Source organism: Diuraphis noxia, unplaced genomic scaffold (assembly GCF_037042655.1).
Source record: "Diuraphis noxia isolate RWA-SAM2 unplaced genomic scaffold, SU_Dnox_SAM2 contig0001, whole genome shotgun sequence".
In the NCBI taxonomy this organism is placed as follows: Eukaryota; Metazoa; Arthropoda; class Insecta; order Hemiptera; family Aphididae; genus Diuraphis; species Diuraphis noxia.
The window spans coordinates 60,122,166-60,146,198 of record NW_028301711.1 but is presented as its reverse complement, the minus strand read 5'-3'; the positions used below and the strand labels follow the sequence as shown (position 1 = coordinate 60,146,198).

The following is a 24,033-nucleotide window of genomic DNA, read 5'->3' as shown; positions in this document are numbered from 1 at the left end:
ATCACGAGGGAATAGTATAAAACAACACTAACATAGATACTGTATTTGTGTGTGTGTGTGTAACGAATGGTCTACCAAATTTCTGATCGTTTTCCGTTCCACAATCTGACAAAAGGAAAACCATCATCATCGCCGTGGCCGCACAACCGGTCACTTTTAAATCATGTAACAATATTACCTATCAATGTTTTAATTTACGATCATTATTATATTTTCAATTTCATTTGTATTTTGACAAAAATATATTAAACATTGCCGCCGAAAAAACTTCTAAACACTACTGTGTATAGGTAGTTTTATATAAGTTTATAATAATATACAATGTGTGTGTGGTGTGTCTATATACTATTTCTATAATGAATGTATAAAAAACAGTTCGAAACATATTGACATGCAATAATGACACACGTATAATGTGTGTAATAACCTAACCTAACCTATATAGTATTATAAATTTATTTTAGGCCACTATATACGTAAACTTTAAGTGATGATGAGGCATGACCAGTGTCCAGTTGCCACCAAAAGCACTTTTTTTTCATAGCAATTCCCCTACAGAAAAATGTACCAGTTGCCCTCACATGTTAATAATATACATGATTACAATATATATCCCGTAAAACAGGGGAGGCAAATATATACAAGTAATAAATAAAAATATAAAATATTTTTATATTCTATTTTATATTTATAAATGATTTTTTAAAATAATTTGTATATTTATCTCCCATATTTTACGGGCAATCGTGTATATATTAACATATGACGTCAACTGGTAGATTCGGTTGGGGGCAATACTGGTACATCTTGTCGAAGGCAACTGGTATATTTTTAAAATCCCGATAACACGCTGATAACAGCCATGGGTGGGAACAACTGGTCAACACCATAGATAATATATACATGGATAGGATATTAGGTGGTTTGGTATGTGCTCAAAGTGAATATATGTTACCACAATGGTTATGTCTGGTTAACACTTGTGTTATCCTCAATAGCCTACATTCATAATTGATTACGTCACAATTTAAAAAGTAAAAATAAATTCATTTTTTATTAGTAAAATTATATTATATACTATAGTTATTATACTATCATTTATTCATTTGTCAATTTGTTATTACTGGTTTTTAAAAAGAATTAGTTTAGTAAATGTTGAACTAATTTTTAATTTTTCGTTTTTTTTTTTTGATTTCGCAAATTATTATCTATGTTTATACTCTGTGTTGATAACATAGTTTTATCATAAACCACTAATGTAACCACATGTAACCAGTGTGGTAACATATATTCTCTTCGGTCACATTATACCGTGTGTATTAAGTATAGGGGTGTCCTATCCATGTATATATTATTTATGGTCAACACCCCGGTGATGATCTGAAAATTGTAATTCTTATGTATTATAACATATGCGTTGATCATACTATAAACTATAAAATATAGAAAATACAGACAGATATTGTTTCAAATTTATGGAAAGGGCCAAACATTTCTAACAAAAAGCCAAACTGTGCAGGTCAGTGGACGAGTTTTCTTTCACACCACAATCCACAAAGGACATGGCTATACCAACTCTGCCAATACTTTTTTTAAATAATTTAACAGTTTTATGATGCTGTCAGAGCACAATTTTTTCCCTTTCTCTAACCCACGCTCAACGTACTTAATTTGTGTTTAACAAACCTTATGTTGCTAGAGTGAATTTTCCCTGTTATAAAAAATTTAAGTTAATTACTGAAAAGTTAACCATTCAACTTCGCGTGAATTATTTGGAACTATTTCTAGAACGAATTTTTACGACTTATTGATGGAGAAAATGTATTATGAGGTGATAGAAATATAAGATATGCTGCGTATGACATAAAATAAAATCCATGAATACCTAGGTTCAATTCTGTCACTTTTAAGCATTCTAGAATCTAGAGTTACCATTTTTAGTAAAACAATATTATTGACATAATTTTGTAAGTTACGACGGATGATCCCTACCTAATTTAAACAGTATTAACTGTTTTCGTCAAAGTATATTTTTGATAAAAGTTAAAAAGGTATTCGTTTCTATACACAAAAATGAGTTTGGAAATTAATGATTTTAATTTTTAGTCGAAGTATTTATGTTCCAAGTAGAAAAAATTATTCAATAGTAATACATACTATATAAATGCATACTATATAGTACACATGTAATATGAAATAGTAAATTTGAAATTTGAAGATTATCGCTAAGACAGTAAGTAGAACAAAAGTATCTTTTCAAAAAAATATGTTTTGGTGAAAACAAGAATCAAACCTTTTTCGCTTTTGACAAAATGAGACCAATGCAGTTAATGGAAAGACTGTATGTCAAACTAAAATTTGCAATATTAATATATTATTATCTCTAACTTTTTAGGTACATGTGGTATTCGATAGTTCAAATTTCTCATATAAATTATTGCCATCAATTTATTTTTTTTCCTAAAAAATGTTTTAATATTTAAAACAACTCGGGAGAGTTTACACATTTACATTTGGTAAACATAATATTAACCCGGGAGAGTTTACCACCGCCCCTCAGATGTGTAGTGCAAAAACCACGAACGCAACTCGGATATCGCGATGTATATTTTCGTATTTTGGGACGTAATTCGTATGCAGCCAACTATCCACGTATTTATTATGTATAGAATTCGTTTAATTCAAGTTTTCAATCTATATTTTAGATAAAATAAATTTGCCACTTTAAGAAGTCCTGATTTTTTCTGAATTGGTTTTAAACCACTCCACACAATGATGGAAAAAATAAAAATAATGAGTAATATATGTATGTTGAATAATTACGTATTTATTTGTTACAGTATAATACCCAATCCTCAAGTCCACGTAGTGAAGAAATATTATAACAAAACAATTTTTATTTGAAAACTGCAGTAGAATTTTTGATATATATATAAATTTATATAAAGACAGGTTGTAGATACATATACATGTTACATACATGTCTATAATTTCTTATGATAGGTACCTCAATAGATAAGATAAGTTCAACAATTTCTATAATTTTTATTAACATTATAATATTTAATATTGATATGTCAAGAAGCATTCAATCATGCATAGTTTCACCATTGTCGCTTTGTCGACAAATGGATTTTTTTTTTAAAACCATTAAAAACTTAGTTTTTGGTTAAAAAACCAAAAAGTTGACGGATTGGGTGTGTCTACAAACTGGATATAATCAATAAAAAAAGTAATCGAAATTTCCAAATTTATCAATAGAAATAAAGGACTTGACTTACCGCTTAGGTAATAGGTACCACTTAAAAAAAAAATACTAAAATAATTTGAGACTCAATTTAGTATACTTATATTATTATAGATAAGGAACTCAATATTTAAAATTACAGAGCACTATAATGTTTTTTACCCATTGAGCATCATTCGAGATAATTTGCATAATTTGCATTCACAAACATAACAAATAAAGTAATAAATAGGCACCTACTTTATCAATTCAATTTCACACTTACATAAATACCGTAATAATGCATTTTAGTTGACTATTAGACATTTATCGTTATTTATTATATTATAAATTTTGTGTTTTAATTGATATTGATTAGATAAGTTGGGTTAGGCGTACATAAATACGTATTACACACATATATACATATATAGTAGGTAGTATCATGAGTAGGTAACCCGGTGTTTTGTCCAGACGCAAAATTTTTAATGAATCCGCATTACGCATCAGTACGCGTTTTGTTCATTACGTAATTAAATTATAAGCATAATAATAAAATCACGACTACAATATATATATTATTTTCTGCTTCCGTATAATAATAAGGTATAGAGGTTCATAACACTTTCTACAACGACGGGTATAAACGGTTAAAAATAATAATAATAGTTACATATTATTATATACGTATTGTAATATTGACAAGACTATAATATTATTTAACGTAAACCTGTAAATAGTTAACCATATGGACTAACCGGTTGTGTGTTGTATATATAGGTATATATATCATAAAACATTGTCTGAGATTTATAATTAATTTAAAATATACCTACTTATAGTATCTATTACGCTACGTAATAGCGGTAGTCTATATATTACCGTTTTACATTTACTGCATAGGTATTAGATACACATATAGCATATAGCAGCGAGGAATGTGAAGAACTTCTGCGATTTGCACTCGCTGTAATGTTGTATAGAAAATTTGAAATCTCCAAATGTTGTTAGGTAGTATCCAATATGTATTTAAATGGCATCGCTCTTATTTTGGCCGAGCATTAAAAAAAAAAAATTAAAATTAAAACCAACTTATTTTTTTATTTATCTCAATTATTGGTAATTAATTGATGTAAAGAACTAGAGAAGTTTAATACAGATTTGATTTACACCCACTACATGGCCAACATTTTAAATATACCTATACCTAAAGGTTAGGTATGCATACAAAACAAAAATAGTTTCAGTTGACAATGAGAGTTGAAACTATAATATTTTGTATTTAATACATGGTCAAATTTTTGTTTAAATAGAAGATAAAAATAACCAAGAAATGAAAAAGAAATAAAACATTACTACTATTAATAGTTGATTTATACGAGTATTACGTCGATTCGATAAGGTTCCAAATAAATAACTACTTGACTATTACTGACTATAATACCATTAATACCTACCTAATATTTTTCTGAGAAAAGTATTGTACCTACTAAATTTGAGGTCAGTGGCGAAACTATTGGTGAGAAGACAAGGGGCCTTCCATGAACTCATGCCTCCCCTGGCTTAAATAGTTTAACCTAACCTTCAATCTTAAAAAATAAAAATAGATGCATATGAAAAAACATAAATTCTTAACTCGAGAGAAAAACCTCAATGGACTGGTTATAATAATGATACACAAATCTAGTTATAGAACTATACTCTGTACAGCGAGAGAACGCGCCGATTTTGCACATCTCCCCCCACGTTACCCTGAAACTGATTCCCCTATGGATGGGTGTCAAGTGGAGATGCGTAGAAAAACCAAAATTTAGTCGGCACGCGGGGCATTCTCTTGCTGGACGGAAGATAGAAATTTTTTAAGTTTTTCAGAAAAGGCTGCCAGCGTTTTCAGTTATTGCCTATTGGTCTAAAACATAAAAACTATCACTCTTTTGTATTATAGATTTCAAATGAACCTCGTCATTGAGTAGGTAGATCATTTAAATTTTAAGTTGATCTGAAAATCGGTTTAATTAAAAATAAATATCGATGTATTTTCGTGATAGAAATATGTCAATATTAGTCTTCGTACCATATCGTACCTATTTATTATTTAGGATATTTGTTATTGTACAATGTGCATATAAAATCATGTCATATTCATATATAGATTGGCGATCAGTTTATAGTTCTCACGAAAATAATATTTTTAGAATTACAACAATATAACCGAAATTGTAACAGAATTGTTCCGAAATTGTAACGTTATTTTCGTTTAAATATCCAATTTTGTCGAAATATGAACTTAGAACGCTTGTAAATATAAGCAAATTTATTACATTACTTTTCTGATTCTGAGCGGGGCGATTAATGATAACAATGTTTTGTTTATTTTCACCATTTTGAGGCGGTCAAAAGTCTTTAATTTTCAACTTTTGTGAAAAGAAAGTGAATTTAGCTGGTATTAATGAGGTCAAAAGTATAAAATAGTAAAAAATAGATACTTACAATATTTACCAAATATTTAAGTATATGACCGATTCCCATACAAGATATAATATTAGCCATTTATAGGGATAGGACATAATTTTCTTTATTGTTGTAAAAAATTGTAAGTAACAAGATTCCTCATATAAAGCAGTTAAAAAATATTAAAGATACATATAGGCATAATTTTTTTTTGTAAGTATTTAAAGTTCAAGTTTTGATTATGCTAGTTAAAATCACGACACATTATAAGTTTATTACGCAACATATTATTTAGTATAACTAATATATTCATTTCTAATTACAATTTACATTGGTTTTTCGAATACAAACAGTCTTAAAATGAGTTGAGTGAAGTAGTCTACTTTTTTATTATTCGCTCATTTGACTAAATATCTATATTCATGTCATTCATGATACACTGATAGTTGATACACTAATAACAGAATTATTTTTCTGAAAATAAAATAAAAAATATATGTTGAATTAAATATAAACTAAAAATTCCATTGAAATTCACTAGAATCAATTAGGTTTTGTTTTTATAAAAACTTCGTTTCATTTATGTACTAAAATGTGATAAATTATTTCCAAAAACACAGAAATTAAATTATTAAATAATAAACTTAGTTTAATAAATTTAACACTTCACTCTGTATGACTGTGTTTAGTATAATATATAGGTGCTCCTATCATGTACTCTACATGGTGTCTCAGGGTGTCTCACGGGGCCATGGAGATCTGACAAATGAAATAACTTTTGTTCTAATCAATATTTTTTTTAAATTTATTTTAAATATAATTCATAGACACTTGCACTACATTTTTAGAATACATTTTTTAATTTTTAATACTGAAAATACAACACTTTTATATAGCCAATTTGTAAACCTGATTTTTAGAAAAAATTATACGGTAAAAACACTTATTTAAGTCAAATGACTGATTTTTTTACAATTTTTTTAAACATCAATATTTTCATTAAGTAAATTACGATCTAGTTTATGTTAGAAACATTTTAATTTCAAAAAATATTTTATAGGTTCATGTTAAAATCTATTAATTTTTTATTGTATCTACCTACTATTTTATTATAATACTATTATTTGGTCAATAAACTCATTTTATGAAATTAAAATGTTTCTAACATAAACTAGATCGTAATTTACTTAACGAAAATATTGATATTTAAAAAAAAATTGTAAAAAGTCAGCCATTAGACTTAAATAAGTGTTTTTACCATATGAATTTTTCTGAAAATCAGATTTACAAATTGGCTATTATTGAATATTTCGAAAAAATTTTTATAAATTTTTAAATTTCTTACTTTCAATATTAAAAATAAAAAATGTATTCTAAAGATGTAGCGCAAGTGTCTAAGAATTATATTTAAAAGAATTTTTTTTTAAATATTGGTTAGAACAAAAGTTATTTCATTTGTCAGATCTCCGTGGGACACCCTGTATAAGCAGCACGTATAGGTACCTACTACATATTATAGGCACACATACCGTGTAAGCCGCCATACCTGTCTATGCGTTCCGGCGTTACATCACGATATCACACATTAATATTAATATATTATAATAATAATATGTTATATGTAAACGACGTATTACATTATTACTCACTCTCGTTTTTATTTATTATATATACGCGTTTGTGTTGGCGCCGGATTCAAGAAAGGTTATCTCCTATAATAATTATATGTCTGATACTGCATTCTGCTTCATCGGCGTAAGGAATACCCCGGATTATAGTAATGGTATAAAGCCGTAAGAGGACATCAAAAATTCTTTTATTATATATATTTTATTATTATTATTTGTTAAGCATCAACTGCAACAGGTGATTAGCATTTTACAAAAATTTTGCATTTTTACAATTAACATTTTATTATACAAATCGGTATATTTTAGATATAAGATTATATTATTATGGTAGTTGGAAAATGAACCAATTGCTTCGTACAGGCTGTCAGGGATGTTGAAGTGTTTCCTAGCTTCATTGAAGTTTGGATAGTGGAGATGTTTTATTATATTATTATTATTATAAACCATTTTTTTTTTTAATCGCGGACTAATCGCTTTCTCGGGAAAACACAATATTTCAAGTTGTTTTTTTTTATAGTTAATATCATATTTCGAATCAGAATATTTGCGGGGTATATAGGTAACTATATCCTTCTTCACTCCGTAAATCCAAAATTTAAATGCATAAACCTACGTTATGGCCTAAAACTATGATATTTATAAAAAATGTAAGTTGTTTTTGAAAAAGAAAAACAAATTTACTCTGCTTTACAGGTTTAAAAAATATCTCGTCTTATTGTTACTGTTATGAATATGTTAAATTTGAGTTCAATGATTTACATTGAAAAAATATTCAGACCGGAGTTGTTCGTCAGTATACATAGTTACAATATTACAATAAGCAACTTATTTTTCTATTAGAACTTCTACAGTAAGTTTATTCTTTCTAACTACAAATTGCATACATTATAAAATGTTATTTAATATAATTTTTCTGGTTGTTGTTTTCTTATAGCAAAAATATATAATTTACTTATTATACGTACCTTGGACTGGTGTGAATAGATCCCGATATTCATCGTACCTATAAACAACTAAGCAATAGTTTAATTATTTTAAAAATATAATTATTTAATACGAATAATTATAAAATATGAAATGATGAAAATTTTCAAGTTAAAACGAATAATATTTCTTGAATTACAACAAAATTATTCAAATCGCGTTTTTCCGATGAAATACCCAGTTTTATTAAAATTTGAACTTTAAATATCTATAAAAAAGAATAGTGCATAATATGGAAATTACCTATGAGATTTTAATTTTAGAAAAACTTACAAGGAGACTTAAATTAAATTTACCTACACTAAAAAATGTGTGAAATGTTTCAAGTTGTATATGTTTTGAATAAGGTACAACATAATATAATAACAGAAATCATATCTAAAAAATACTAATTTAAACATTTTAGGTAAAATTCACGTTTACAGTTATTTATTTTTGTGCTATAACAAAACATTTTTTCCCTGTTAATATTCAAATTACTGGGAATTTTTTATTTTGACCAACCTAACGAAAAACCAACGGCATAAATTACGCTCAAGGTTAAATATTTTTAATATAAAGTGTTTAAAAAACACACACGTATATTATCATATTTATCATAAAATAGTTGTATCATACTCCATATTCATATACAAACGATGAAAATATTTACAATTGCCAATATATTTTTAAAATGTTCTTTTATAAATTGTAATGACTTCAAAATTTAAAAAAATATATATACCTATAATTTCTTTATAAGCAAAAAAATTAACCTAGAAATTTATGACTTGTGATAAAAAAATATCACTCTGTTAACTTTCAAATATTTCTATCTGAATACACGCCACTCTTATAGAAACACGAATTGGGAAAATTCTGCGTTACTGTAGTTTTCAATGAATAATGAAAACTTTTCATTATATATTTAAGGCCACATCCACGGACTCGTATATATTTTATTTATATTTTAAAGGACCTGTATTATTTTTTTTAGCGAACCAAGTACCTAGATCCAGATCAGCAAGGATCTTTCAATTTCGGTAGTTATTCGTTTCCAGAAAAATGAAAAACATTTTTTTTTTAATTTTCATAAAACATTTTTAGAATAACTATATAATAGGTATATTATATGTATATAAATATAATTTATCATGGTCAAAGTGACAACGTCCATCACATTGCACACCTAATCTAACCTGTTCAATGCTAATGGTGCTTTCAATGGTACCTAAATAAATGTATAAATAGATATAAATCTATAAATCTATAAGTCCATGAACAATTTGTCAATGCACGCTATTATTACACATTTACGAACTATTACCTAACGTTTTGATAGTGTACTAATGTCTTACGCTGTTGGATGCGTACCTATATAGTTGTAGGCTGTAGAACTCGATATAATTATTACGATTTATTCAAGATATTAAATAATTGTAAAATGATTTTTGTTACGACTATATTATTAGCCATTAAGATTCGGTAAATAGCAGTACAAACTCAGAAATTTTTTTATTCGGCTTGAAATTTGAAAAATGTTTTTTTTTTTTTGTAAGCCTGAATATGATTATTAATAGAATTGTATATCTGCAAAGTGTCTCTTATGCAACTCTTGAATTTGGGGTTCTTCTTTTTATATAAAAGCCGAGAACTAATAACTATAGGTACACATTTATTATTACATTTGTAATGCTCATTGCTTTTAGAAGTTGGTACTTTTAAAATCAAATTAAAAATATAATGGCGATTCGATAACATCTAATTTATTAATACGATAAATTGTAATTTAACTATTGTCGATATATTTTTTTATTTTTTCATTTTTTTGGTTGAATTATTAGTATCTATATAGCTACAGAGTATAGACACAACTGTAAAATAATTTATTGCATTTCGTATTACATCGTCCACACGCTTTACAGTCCCTTTTACGATTGTCAAGCTGTAGAAGTAGAGCCAAAAATTACATAATCTACAAGCACTATAACCACGCTGTTGATTTTTATAGCTCTATTTCTATACTAGGTTTATCACTTATATCCAGACACAGAATACTCACTCGTAATTTTTTTTTGTGAAACACTCGGTTCAGGGTACCCTATACGACTTTCGAATGACTATATGTAATAATACTTTAAGGAAAACGGATGCTCAATGACTACAATTATTAGGATTGACATTTATATAGGTATTTTTAACATATGTCATAAAATTGTTTTGTCTCTTTTTGACAAAAACGCGCAACATATAGACAAAATGTATTGTCGCAGAATAATTTTTTTGATGTTTTTGATTAATATTGAAGCAAAATCACTAGCTATAAAAATTATGAATAATAATATTTTGCAGGGAATGACATATTTATTTCTCTAAATATTGTCTCAAACTATTTAATAACCATTTAAGTTTATAATATTTTTATTATTCTTAAGTCAAATATAGATAAAATATAAAATGGATATGCCAAACCCTTAAAAATATTATCCTCTACCTAAAATTTTGCTAAAGGTAATTTTAGAGTAAAATCGCTCAAAAGTCATAAAAATAAAGGAAGTAGAGGTAAGTGGATAACGGTCTGCTGTTCATTATGTGTCTAGACTCTAGAGAGTCACTGTAATGGATGTGTTAAATATGACCTTTGTCGACCCTCCAGCCTATCATATTATTATATTATAAGTACCAAAAAGTTTCAAGTACCCTCAAATAATGTTTTTAAATTAAAACAAAATAACTAAAACCGTTATTCTTGATTTAAATAAGTAACTTCATCCAAAATTTTAACACGAAATAACCATAAAAATTACTGTGTTTATATATTTTTAAAATTGTTTGATTACAAAAATAACTACTTATTAAACGTAACATTTTTTTTTTTAAATTCAATCCTCAGCTATAGAAATGAACATTTTATACATATCACAATAATTTAATAATATATTTACAAAATAATTTGTAAATTTTCAATTTGATAAATTTTATCAAAAATTAAACTTTAAAAGCATATAAATAATCGTGCCTAGGTATTTTTAAGATTTTTCTACTGGTGATATACCAATATATCAAGAACCTTGTATTATATTTTCAAGCATTTTGATCCAACGAATACGATGATATTTATAAAAAAAAAATACCAAGAAAATTGAAAACAGAAAATGTCAGTAAACAGCTTAAAACAAGTCAACATTTTATGGTATATAAAAAATACTAACATAAAGTTAGAAAAACCAAAACCAATTCCATTTTGTTTAAAACTAATTTTTCGTAAAAATTCCCTTTTTTTTAACTTTTTTTCTCAGTTTTTTTGAAAAATACTAAAAATTTTATACTTTGACTTCCTCCAGAATACATCAACTAGATTATCTTTTATTAAAACTATCACTTTTCCTTAAAAAATAATATTAAAGTTGAAAATTGAAACATTATTTTGACTGCAATTTATTGTGTACATATTATGTACATAGATACAAATAAATAATAATAGTAATAATAATAATAAAAACACATTATTGTAAAATAAATTATACATCTATCGTTCCGCTCAGAATCTATTAAAATTTAACGTGAATGCATTTTATATTTTTATCTATGTTGCATAATATGGGTCTGAGAGAGCTCTCTAGAGAACAAATATTGCGCTGACATTCTTTTAAGAATTTTCCGAAGCATTATCGCTAATGTTACGGCTCAATAATGGGAAGGATTAGAATATTTAAAATATACTGTTGATATTACTCTAGTAACTATAAGGAAGTCTTAAGTTTCCGCTCTCACTGTGGTTCAATTTCATCAATATAGTTTAAACAAAACCAAATCGTTATTTGCACATTTCAACGGACAGAATCATAAATCATATCCACATGTTAACATATTTTTTCAATCTTTCATTTAAAATATTCAAACAATATGTAATTGCCTACAGTTAAACAGTTTCAACTTCTGAGTAGAATAATCTAAAATGAAAAAGAACAAATATTCAAAACCATTCAATTAAAACTAATGTAATAACTAATAACAGAATATAAGATAAAAATATTTTACACCAAACTAAATGAGACATTTGGAAAAAGTGTATACAATTTTAATTTTATAATAAGGTTTGACTTACAACTTCCTTAGTTTTGAAAATAGCTGAGTAAATACAATTTTGAATTTTGCATGTGCCGTGTGTAATATTACTTCCATTTTTGAGCTGACTAGTTGAATGAGATAGGTTGTTTTACTATTTCTGATCTAGTTTTTATTTTAATTATATGATCTATGATTATAAATGACAAAAGAAAAATAAATAAATATTTTATTAAACGTAATTAATTTATTAAACAATAAGAAAAAGAAAATATGAGGCTAAAAATCCAAGATAAAAATTAAGAGTCCTTCAATATTTGTTGGTTGTTGTATATTGTAGTCTGTAATTTCGAGCTTACTAAAATGAGGATGACATGTCACGTTATCAATGAATAAAATAACTTTATTTTTTTTTTTTTAATTCATTATTAAATGCATGCAACCAATCTTCCATTATGTATTCAGTTATCCGTGATTTATTATTAACTCACAAAATTCTAGGGAATTTTGTCAGATCTAAATTTTTGAAATATTTAGGTTTTTTTCTTTGTCTATTACTAGAGGTTTTTTTTTCAAATTATCCTTCTATATTCAATTCACAAAAATATTGTTAAACGAGGAAAGTTTGCATCATGCCTCTTTTACACTCTTCACTTTTCATTGTCTCATTGATAGTGTTATTTTGCTTGGTGATGTGCGATAGAATCAATGTTATACCAAGTTCCGTGTTACTCTACAGGGCATAATGTATTTAAAAATATATTAGAGTCGTCGGGACTGAATAATTTTTCCATAAAAGACAAGTTTCCATATTTGGCAGGTTTTACTTATATTGGTACACGGTACACGTTCACACATACAATGTAGCCTGTATAGGTGCCTGAGGGTACATCGTGTTGAATTGTAAACCATAATATCACGGAGAGTCCTTCGATTGAGGTATTTTTATTTTTTTATTTTCTATATCACGTTAAAATATTTGTATCCTCATTATAATAAGTATTCAAAACTAACAAAAATGTACGGTATAGGTATAGTAAGTGTTTTTTAAGTATTAAGTTTGAATAATTTCATCTATTATGATTGTTATTAGCAAATTCATAATATATAAAATGGATTTTTTGAAATATTTGTTTAAGACTGCCTACTTTACATAATATGCAAATTGTTGTTATCTATACGGCTATGCCTACTAAATAATACCATGATTTTATATCTACATTATTACTAAACGTAGATATTTTTTTTATTTTCTGGTTTATTATAATTATTGAAACGTGTAAATGTAAATTATTTAAATATATATGTGTGTTCTGCATTGCAGCTATGTCATCAAATTATAACCGTAACAGTATTTCCACTTAATATGATAACATATTGTTGCAACTTGCAGCGTTGTAGGTAATGTTGATGATATATTGATATTAATCGATTAATTCTTTAAACTACATATTTTTTATTAAAAAATATGATAAACTTGAATGTACTTGGATATAATTTATTTTCCAAGATATACTAAAATTAAAACATAAAATATAAATGTAATTAGTATATAGTTCAATTTTATTGTGTAGTGAAACCAAATGAAAACTATCAGTATCACCATACTTTTGAATAGTCACTTTTACTTTTTCCGGTGCGATTCTATAGTTTCCTTTTGAATGTTAAATATTTCATCGCTATCTTTCTCATCATCAATATTATTTTGACTTATTTCTTAATCATACAACACTTCAAAAGTGGATAAACAATATTAAAATCTAATTTTAATTTTTTTTCATCATCTGTGAGTTATCTGGTTCGTGTTTTTTTCGTCACGCTCAAATCCAGCGAAAACAGCTAGCTTTTAACTATAGCATCAGAATCACACCGGCCACCGACTATTTTACAGGTATCATGGAACATATTAAAATAATAACGGTAGAAAATACATAAAAATTTCAAGTTTAAAATAAGAGAGCAGTAGTGAGAAAAGCAAAAACCGTATAAAACTGTTGTGGGTAAACATAAAGTAATTGCTGCAATAGTTCCAAGTTTTGAAGTGTCATGTAAGACTTCTATGGCTACTATAATGTTGCAGCATGAAGCACTATCAATAAGTAGGTACCTATACGTATTGCCCGCGGTCAATCAATTGCACAAGAGTCGTCCGCACAGTGTATAGCAAACGCAGGATTTTAGTTCGGTTAGGGTTGTTATATGCCCACCACTATAGAGACGCTTGTTTTACAGAATATAATAACGTCTGTATGTAGGCGTCTTATTATCTTAGATATTTTGCTTATGCGCGACAAGACTAGAAGAACGGTTTCAACAGATTGTCGTCTTCGGATACAACCTGCAGAGACACAATATAAAATATAATAGAACATCACAGGTATACACGGTGACGTTCATAACAGGATTTTACAAGAGTAAATAATTTACATTTTTTTTTTTTTTTTTTTGTTAAACATTGTAGGAAAACATTTTAATAAGAATATAATGTCAACTAATAAATTTTTTTATAGTTATTAAGTTCATTTGAATAAAAAAAAAACTTTTTGTTTAGTTGGAGGTATTTTTTTTTTAAATACTAACAAAAAAAAAAGGTTTTAAATACAAAGACAATATTATTAATGTAACATTATAATTAATATAAAATAATTTTTAACTTGAATGCTATTTGTTTGAAATTCAATCTAGATAGTTAAAAATTCGTAATATTAGCTGGTCATCTGCCTAACAATTAATAATTTTAAAAAAACAGGGATAGGAACCAGAGCCGGGTTTAACTGGGGGGAAAGAGGAGACTATTGGCCAGGAGTGGAACGTTTTTGAGGATCAACATAAAATAAAAAATTGAGAGTGACACATTTTAATTTACCTAGGATGGCAACATAGCTTAACGCGGCACTAATAGGAACTTTTGTGAAAAAGAAAACCAATGTATCACCTTTAACGTGAATGCATGGTATAAAGACTCTAAGTGTTTATTTGTAAAAAACATTATTGTATTTAAATACAATACTAAAATTTCTAAAAATCAGAATAAACATTTGATCTCGACAAGATCAATGGGGGGGGGGGGGGGGGGATTGGCATATATATTTTATAATATTATAGTTGTTACGGTCGAAAATTAAATTCGGCTTTACGGATTACGTGACTATGATCGGCTATTATAACGTTACAGCTGCAAATGACCAATTAGCCAATTATTAATATAATAAAGAAACCTATTGTCTATGTATCTACCACGGCTGTCGGGTAACCGTAGTGGTACCTGCTGCTAACTGTCGTAAATTACCGGACATTTTAGCACGAGGTGATCAACCGTACAGCTCATTGTTTTGATTGAAAACGTGTAATGTAATACAATTATTATTGCAGCCTATATAAACGTTATACCGCACTTATTGCAGGCTATTTTTGTGCTGACCAAATATCGACAAATTAATAATGTTGAGGGCCATTGCCTCGAATTATATAGCAGCTGGCCATGGATATACTTATTTATACCAGTACGTCAGGTAGATGTAGTAGGCAACGAGGATTTTTCGGAGAAAATGTCCAGTAATCTAAAGAACTTGTTGTCAAAAAAAAAAAAAGTAATAACATCTAATTCTTATAATTATTTATTTAAAATTTGTAAAAATAATATGTGTGGTCCCTTATAAAATTGAAATCCTCCGAACATTTTTATTCAATCGTTTCAAGTAAATTTCTTTGCGCTTCATTTGAATTAAACAATCTATACACATTTTGTATAATAAGGGTTACCACTGGCTATACACTTCTGAAAAGTAAATTTCAAACGATTTTGCGATTCGACATTTGAACATCATTCATATTTTTACGTTCAAAATATAAAAACTCATTATTCTTATATTTTTAATGCAATAAACAATATTCGTGGCTAAAATAGTCTACTTTTAAAAATGTTAGGGGTGAGGGGTACCCAAATCCCTGGACCCCTCAACCAGTTACGGCTCTGATTACGATTTAGGATACAAATCAATAATAATAAATGAAATTTAAGATTAGGCACATTAATAGTGCCTAGATCAGTATCCATTTTCAAATTTGTTTCAGCTCACAATACTTGATGATGCCAATATTGCATGATTTCAGCTAAAAATGTTAATTATTTAATATCGTTTAAATAAAATAATACTTACAACAATTAGTATTCAGTTGGATAGTTTTTTAGTAGCCATTGAAAAAGTATTTGAAATACTTGGATAATTTCTTTATGTATTTTTTTAAATTGCTTAATCTGATATGTCCGTTTTCGAAATCGTAATTTGTCGTTTATACCTGTGGTGTGCGGTAGCATGAAATCTCGCATGCCCCCTTGCACAGTATTCAAAATGCATATGCCCCTGTAGCTCCATCCCCCCTAAACATGCCACAGGAGTAACTACAAATATTATTATTATCTATTATTATTCATTACCTATAATACCTACTGGTTAGTCGATTTACTTTTCCGAAAAAAATTAATTATCAATTTTTGAAATTTAATATGTTTCCTACTGCTATAAATGAACTGGCGTTACACTAGAGAATAAATAACCATTTGAATAAGTATACAGCTATTAACTGAGAAACTCAAAATAACACGGGATAGGTAATTAACATAATTCTAGGAATTTAATTAATCAGGAGGAAATGATTCTTGGAAATAAGATTAAATAATAAAAACTTTTAAAAATGCATAAGTAAACGGAAATGGTAGTCACACACATAGCGTAAGTATCATAAAACACTACAAATAAAAAGAGTTCCACGAAATAATATTCAAAATAATGAATATTTTGAAATAATAATATAAACACGAGACTATCGAAAATTCTGTCATTCAGCCCATTCATGACGCACATTCGCATCCGAGAGTGAGCACTGAGCAGTTAGTATTTCCTACAAGATTACATATGCCTACATAACATCTGTGGGAACAGTATAGCAGTATAGGTACCCATATCGAGTAGGCTAAGGCGAATGGTGATCGGTAAAAAACGACACGAAAAAAAACGTCACGGTAAAAACCGACACGGATAAAAAACGTCACGGAAAAAAACGACAAAGTTATAAGCTATAATAATTAATAAGTAATATAGTACCTATATATAGTATTATTATTATACTATAAGTAACAACAATAATATTATAGGCCGAGCGTCTTATCGAACCCATACCAAATAACTGTCGTAGATAATATATAGGTAGTAGCCAGTAGGTACACAAAAATATACGTAAAATTCTATTTTATTATTAAAGGTTTAAAATGTATTACTTTGGAAAACAGTTGTATAGGATTATCGATATAAATTGAAACATCCATCCATTTTGTGTCAGTTACATTTCGAAAACTATAATGCCAGAAAAAGGTTCAGCTATATTAGAATATTTCGACAATACTTATGTGACCGGTACATTTAGAACAACTAATTCGACACAAGATAATTGCATACGTTTGCGGAATTGTCCACCTCACGTATGGAATGTCCATAATATCACATTGAACGATGGTGATCGGACTAATAATGAAACTGAGGGATGGAATCGTAGATTTTTAAAGTTGGTGGGCCATTGCCATCCCTCTATATGGGTATTGATAACGAAAATCCGACTAGAGGTAGCGAATGACGAAACAAAATTAGCTCAATATGCATTGGGGACATTACCAAAAAAATCGAAGATTAAATATTTTATGCTCAGTTACAAAATAAAATAAAAAATATCTGTAATGAATATTCAAGTGGGGAAAGAGATATCCCAAATTTTTTAAAGCCTTATAACGTCATATACTATCCGATTTTTTTGATTTTTAAAACTATTGTTAATTTTTTTTATATATATACGACTATATACGAGTAACCTAACAGCTATTATAATTTTAATTTTTATATTTCACCAAATTGTCTATAGTAATATTGTGCCATTATTTTATCAATAAACTTAAAAACCATGATTGTGATACATACATACATTTTTGACGTTTTAATAATATTATAATATTATTAGTTTTAATGACAATTTTGTATTTATATTTTTATGTGAATCGTATTTATGCATTTAATGGAGATATAAAGCGTATAATGCTATTACTTAGGCATACCTAGTTGAATAATATATTTATAACATGATATCCATCATTTTAATTTTATGTGTTTTATAATATATAAAGTAGGTACCTACAGTTTATTATGTTAATTAGATCCTAGTGGTTGAAAATAGAATATAATCTCGAAAATGGGAATAAGTCAATAACCAAAATAATTATAGGTAAGTAGCAGAAAAATAAAGAAAACAACAAAGTAGGTACTCCATAAAATAATATACCTACGATGATACCTACGAGTATTGAATGAGTAAAATGGATTTTGTGTTTTTATTGTCAGTAAAAACATACCCATAACAAAATATTGGGTTTTACCTAGACATAAATAATTTTTTTATATGCTTTGCCTAAATTAGGACAAACGGTTATTCCGACAATGTTTGTATAATTGTATATAGTGCGTTGTGTTTATTGTATACTTATTACTTACTCTGCAGTTACCAGTAGTATGGTACTGTATATTACCACCATTACCAGTGCTGCAGTGTTTTGATTGGAAAACAATTTGAAGTGTAGGTACATGATGCAAGGGCTTATGTTGATGACGTGTGTAGTACCTTCCCGAAGCCTAACATTTCTCGTGAATTCATTAGGAAGCTACGACTACGCCCTTCCACAACCCATTTTTCATCAAACAAATACCATAATACCATAATATTTTGTATAAAGTATGAAATTTTTACATACTTGAAAAGATTAAAAAAAAAATGTTTGATCGAATTAACCTTAAAATTATATACCAGTTTATACCTTATAACTTTATAGGTACTTATAGACATTTATGTGAACAAGAAAAGTCTTGATTGTTTCATTTTGTTAAAGTTTCATCCGTTTATCTTTTGTCAATTTTTATTCTGCTATTATTAATAGTATTTGACTTTATGTAGGTATCATATAAAATATTCGTCTAGTACCCATAAGCAAACAAACAATTTAATATTATATTATAATTCTAGTGGAAGAGTTATTGTTAGATTCAGTTTTACATCCAATGGTGAATCGATTCTCTTCATTTCCAAACGCCAAACAGAAGGTACAAAAAAAAGATTTGTTGGAGTAGCTTAACCACTGTCGTATAAAAGTCATATTATTTTCTTTTCTAAAATATATTTTCAGTAGATTAAAAGTTACTCCATCATACGGTTGTATAGGGTTAGGTTAGGTTAGGTGAAGCATCACTACCACCAAAAGAGTCATTCTACAGCACGCTAACCGAGGAAAATATTAAAGAAAAGGAATACGAACACGCAGTCACAGTATGGAACCATTTCAACTGCAAAACGCTGGGAGAATATAGCGATTTATATTTGGAAATAGATGTATTACTGCTGGCGGATATATTCGAAAACTTTAGACTTTTAGAGATATTTGTCTGACAACGTATAACCTTGATGCGGCTTTTTATTACACTGCAGCTCCTGGATTAAGCTTCAATGCGTGCTTGAAATTCACCTCCATAAAACTTCAACTTTTGGCCGATTATGACATGTTATTGATGTGTGAAAAAGGTAAGGATTTTTAAAAATAAAATAAAAATAAAACATTGCAACTATTAATAAATTATCGATTTTGCTTTAGGTATACGCGGGGGTCTTACACAAGCGAGCATGCGTTATGGTAAGGCGAATAATCGGAAAACACCTGAATATGATGTGAATAAACCAGATTCTTGGATAATTTATCAAGACTGTAAGTATATACGTCATATATATTATATATATATATATTTTTTTTATTTTTTTTTTTTGTCAAAACTCGATAAACTTATTAATTATTTTTATTTTTGAAGGTAATAACTTGTATGGCTGGGCAATGGCCGAGTGCATGCCATATGGTGGCTTTGAATGGGTAGAACCTACACTTGATGGATTAGAAAATTTAAACGATACATCTAAGATAGGACGGATGTATGAGGTCGATATAGAGTATCCACAACACCTACATGATGAGCACAACGATCTACCATTCTTGCCGAACAGCGATATACCACGTGGATCTAAAATAAGGAAACTGATGGCAACACTAGAATCTAAAGAACGGTATATTGTACACTACCGTAATTTGAAACAGGCGATGGCAAATGGTTTGAAAGTGAAAAAGGTAAATATATTGATTATATAAATATAAAATATATATTAACACTAATTTTGTTTTAGGTTCACAGAGTATTGCAGTTCAAACAGTCTAAATGGTTGGCTAAATATATTAATTTAAATTCTGAGATGAGGAAGAAGGCGATGAACCAGTTTGAAATTGATTTCTACAAACTGATGAACAATAGTGTATTTGGTATGTTACTTTATACTAATTATTATACTATTAAAACATTTTTACTATAATTTTCTCTTAACTTTCTGGGAAAAATGATGGAATCGATGAGATCTAGGATTAAAATGGAACTTGTTTCGAACGAACAGCGATTGCAGAAATTAATGAACAAATCAACATTTAAATACTGTACCAATTATGAACATAAAAATATAACTGCTGTAACATTGGAGAATAAAATCATAGATTTCTTTAAACCAATCTATATTGGTAAGTATTTTACTCATGTACAACTCAGTTTATTTTATTATATTTTAATAAACATTTTTAAACCATGTTAATAGGATTTGCAGTACTGGACATATCAAAAACAATGATGTATGACTATCATTATAATGTGATGCAGCGCCACTATGGGGACAGAATCAAACTTATGTATACTGATACAGGTAAATTTACTTAAACTAATCTCATGTATATAATATATTAATTTAATATCATTATTTTTACAGATTCGTTGATATATCATATTAGTACTAAACTACTAAGGACTTTTATGCAGACTTGACTGCCAACCATAACTTGTTGGACCGGATGGACATTGCTAACCTGCCCAGTGACCATCCGTGTTACATAGCAGAGAGAAAGAAGGAACCGGGACTCTTTTCTGATGAAGTTGACTCCAATATTATTACAGAGTTTTGTGCGTTGAGAGCCAAGTCGTACGCTTTCAACGCGTATACTGGACCGGAGGACAGAGTTGGAGTGGAAAAAATCAAGGTAAAGGGTATCAGAGCTCATGTGGTAAAAAACCATATGACGGTAGAGGACCACAAGAAGTGTTTGTTTGGAGAAGTTGGACTGGAGTTGTATAGAGATAATGTGTCGATACGGTCATTCAAGCACCAGATTATGACAATAAAAACTAGGAAATTGACGTACAACAGCTATGACGACAAGAGGATAGTATTAGAAGATAAAATAAGCACATTAGCCCATGGTCACTACAGTATAGAGTAAGTTATTACAATCATATATATATTTTTAATATTTTACTAATATTTATAATTTTATAGGGAAGATGAACTTGATTGGCCGGAGCTTGATGATGAGGTGGATGCAGAAGGATGAAAATGGAACGATGAAGAAAAAGATCTGATGAGAGAACTTCTTTGTCATTTGTCTAAATAATTTTATATATAAATTGTAAATACTTTGTATATATTTGTTGTTATTGTATATTTTGTTAACTTGTAAATATTACTCGACTAATTTGTTTATGTAAATACTTTGTAAATGTAATTGTTATATAAGATATATTATTATATAGCTTGTATTATTTTTATACTCTTTGTATACTTTGTAAATATTCATGTAAATGCAATGTTTAGATGTAATTGTTAGATTAGTGTATATATTTCCACCTTTTTAATGTTTAGTTTGTAAATGTAGCACATAAACTTGAAATTATTGTAAATACCATGTAAATATAACCATGATAAACATTTAAGTTGGATTATTATGTTTCATTGTAATACTAGGCCTTTATATTGTAAATATCCGTGTTAATGTAAGTATAGTTTATAAAATAGTAGATTAGTGTATAAACTTGTAATATTTTTTATTTTATTTTATATTGTAAATATCCTTGTAATTTTTATAATGTATAATTGTTAGATATTTAAATTTAAAATGTAATTGTTATATAAGATAGATTATTATATAGCTTGTATTATTTTTATACTTTTTGTATACTTTGTAAATATTCATGTAAATGCAATGTTTAAATGTAATTGTTAGATTTTTAAATTATCTTGTTATATTTTTATTTTATGGCCTTTATTATGTATACTTAATACGAATTCCATAATTTACCATGTAATTGTTATATTTTTAAGATATATTGTATTAATTCATCATGTTTTTTTCTGTTTCAGATAGATATAAGCCCATACATATTTAATTAACCTTGTAAATGCTGACATATAAATGTATGTTAGTATGTAAATAAATAAAAAAACAATGTTAAAATATAATTATGTTTATTATATAAAAAGTGCATACATTTTTAAGAATTATTTATAAACCATTTCCTTATAGCAAATACTTTATAGAATGTACATTGTTTTGGATTAAATTCCATATGAAAAATACAGCATAGTAGAGTTTCTTCATCACATATTTGCTCCAAGCGTGGACACCCGAGGTCTTCAATGTTGATGAGTGTGACATGAGGTATAAATCCAATGATAATTTGTTTTTTCTGTTCACCTTTAACGTATATGCAGGTAAACTTTAATGAGTTCAATATTCTACTTAGCTCCTCATACTCAACATCACCATAATCTATAGTTAGTTCATGATAATGACCATAAGCGTGCGCACGGGGGAGGCAGGGGAGGCGGTTGCCTCCCCTGCGAGATTTCCTCTACACCAAAATATAATATTATACCTACTAATTGGAGAAAATCGGGTGGGGGGATTGGAGTCTGGACCTCCTTAGCTAAAGTATTGCCTCCCCTGCCAAGAATACCTACGCACGCTTATGATAATGACGTTCCAGCCACTTGTTAGTTTTTCGACTCTTGTTGTCCTGCATAGATTTTGAATTTTTAAAAATCCAATGTTGTGCTGCCCATGTTTCTGTGTCGACTATAGACATTTCTTTAATAAGATACTTATTGTTTGCTCCAAGAATGCATTGAACGTCCAAGATGCCCGAAGACATTATGTCTTATTTTTATAATAAGTATCAATAGTAAATAGTGCACTAAGTATAGTAGGAAATAATTTTTTCAACCCGTCAGTATTTTCTCTGATAATTTGTAATGAAGCTTCAATTTTACTCAAACGTTCTGCTATATTTACACACTTTAATTGTAAGCTTTTTGTTTGTTCTTCCTGCGCATAGATAGATCTGTTGTTTTCTTCGAGCAAATGTTCGATTTTATCAAATTTATGTGTATATGTTTTAAAAAACTGTTCGATATTTGTAATAATATTTTTAGTATCAGTGGCTTGTGAGCTACCAAACACGTTCATAGCTAAAGTACGACTGACTCTATTTTTTTTACATCACACGTATTTATCCAACTATTGTGTGTATTATCCATGGTTGAAATATACAAGGTTATTGCATATATACCCCTTCTCTACCAAATATTTGATGATAATAACAAAAATGGCAGCGTAAAGGGAGCCAACCATAATCGAGTATATATGCGCGGTAATTTTGAACATTATATAGCGTATTTTCTAATTTCTATGATAAGAAAAATTGATATAATTGTAATTTGTGATATCCCTTTACGCAGCCATTT

General features: G+C 28.1%; 2 pseudogenes across 2 annotated transcripts in view; both read left to right on the top strand.

Annotated features, from left to right (window-relative positions):
• Window positions 1–20,633, top strand: part of LOC149061078 (uncharacterized) — a 288,522-nt pseudogene extending 267,889 nt beyond the window's left edge. Inside the window, exons 2-6 of the transcript XR_016192469.1 lie at window positions 17,680–18,123; window positions 19,800–19,953; window positions 20,024–20,134; window positions 20,235–20,545; window positions 20,610–20,633. The product of XR_016192469.1 is annotated as an uncharacterized LOC149061078 (transcript). The remainder of the gene's footprint in view (window positions 1–17,679; window positions 18,124–19,799; window positions 19,954–20,023; window positions 20,135–20,234; window positions 20,546–20,609) is intronic.
• Window positions 20,634–20,744: 111 nt separating this feature from the next.
• LOC107169684 (uncharacterized) lies at window positions 20,745–21,983 on the top strand (annotated as a pseudogene). Its single transcript, XR_016189534.1, has 4 exons — window positions 20,745–20,983; window positions 21,058–21,162; window positions 21,226–21,729; window positions 21,790–21,983. The product of XR_016189534.1 is annotated as an uncharacterized LOC107169684 (transcript).
• Window positions 21,984–24,033: the final 2,050 nt, after the last annotated feature.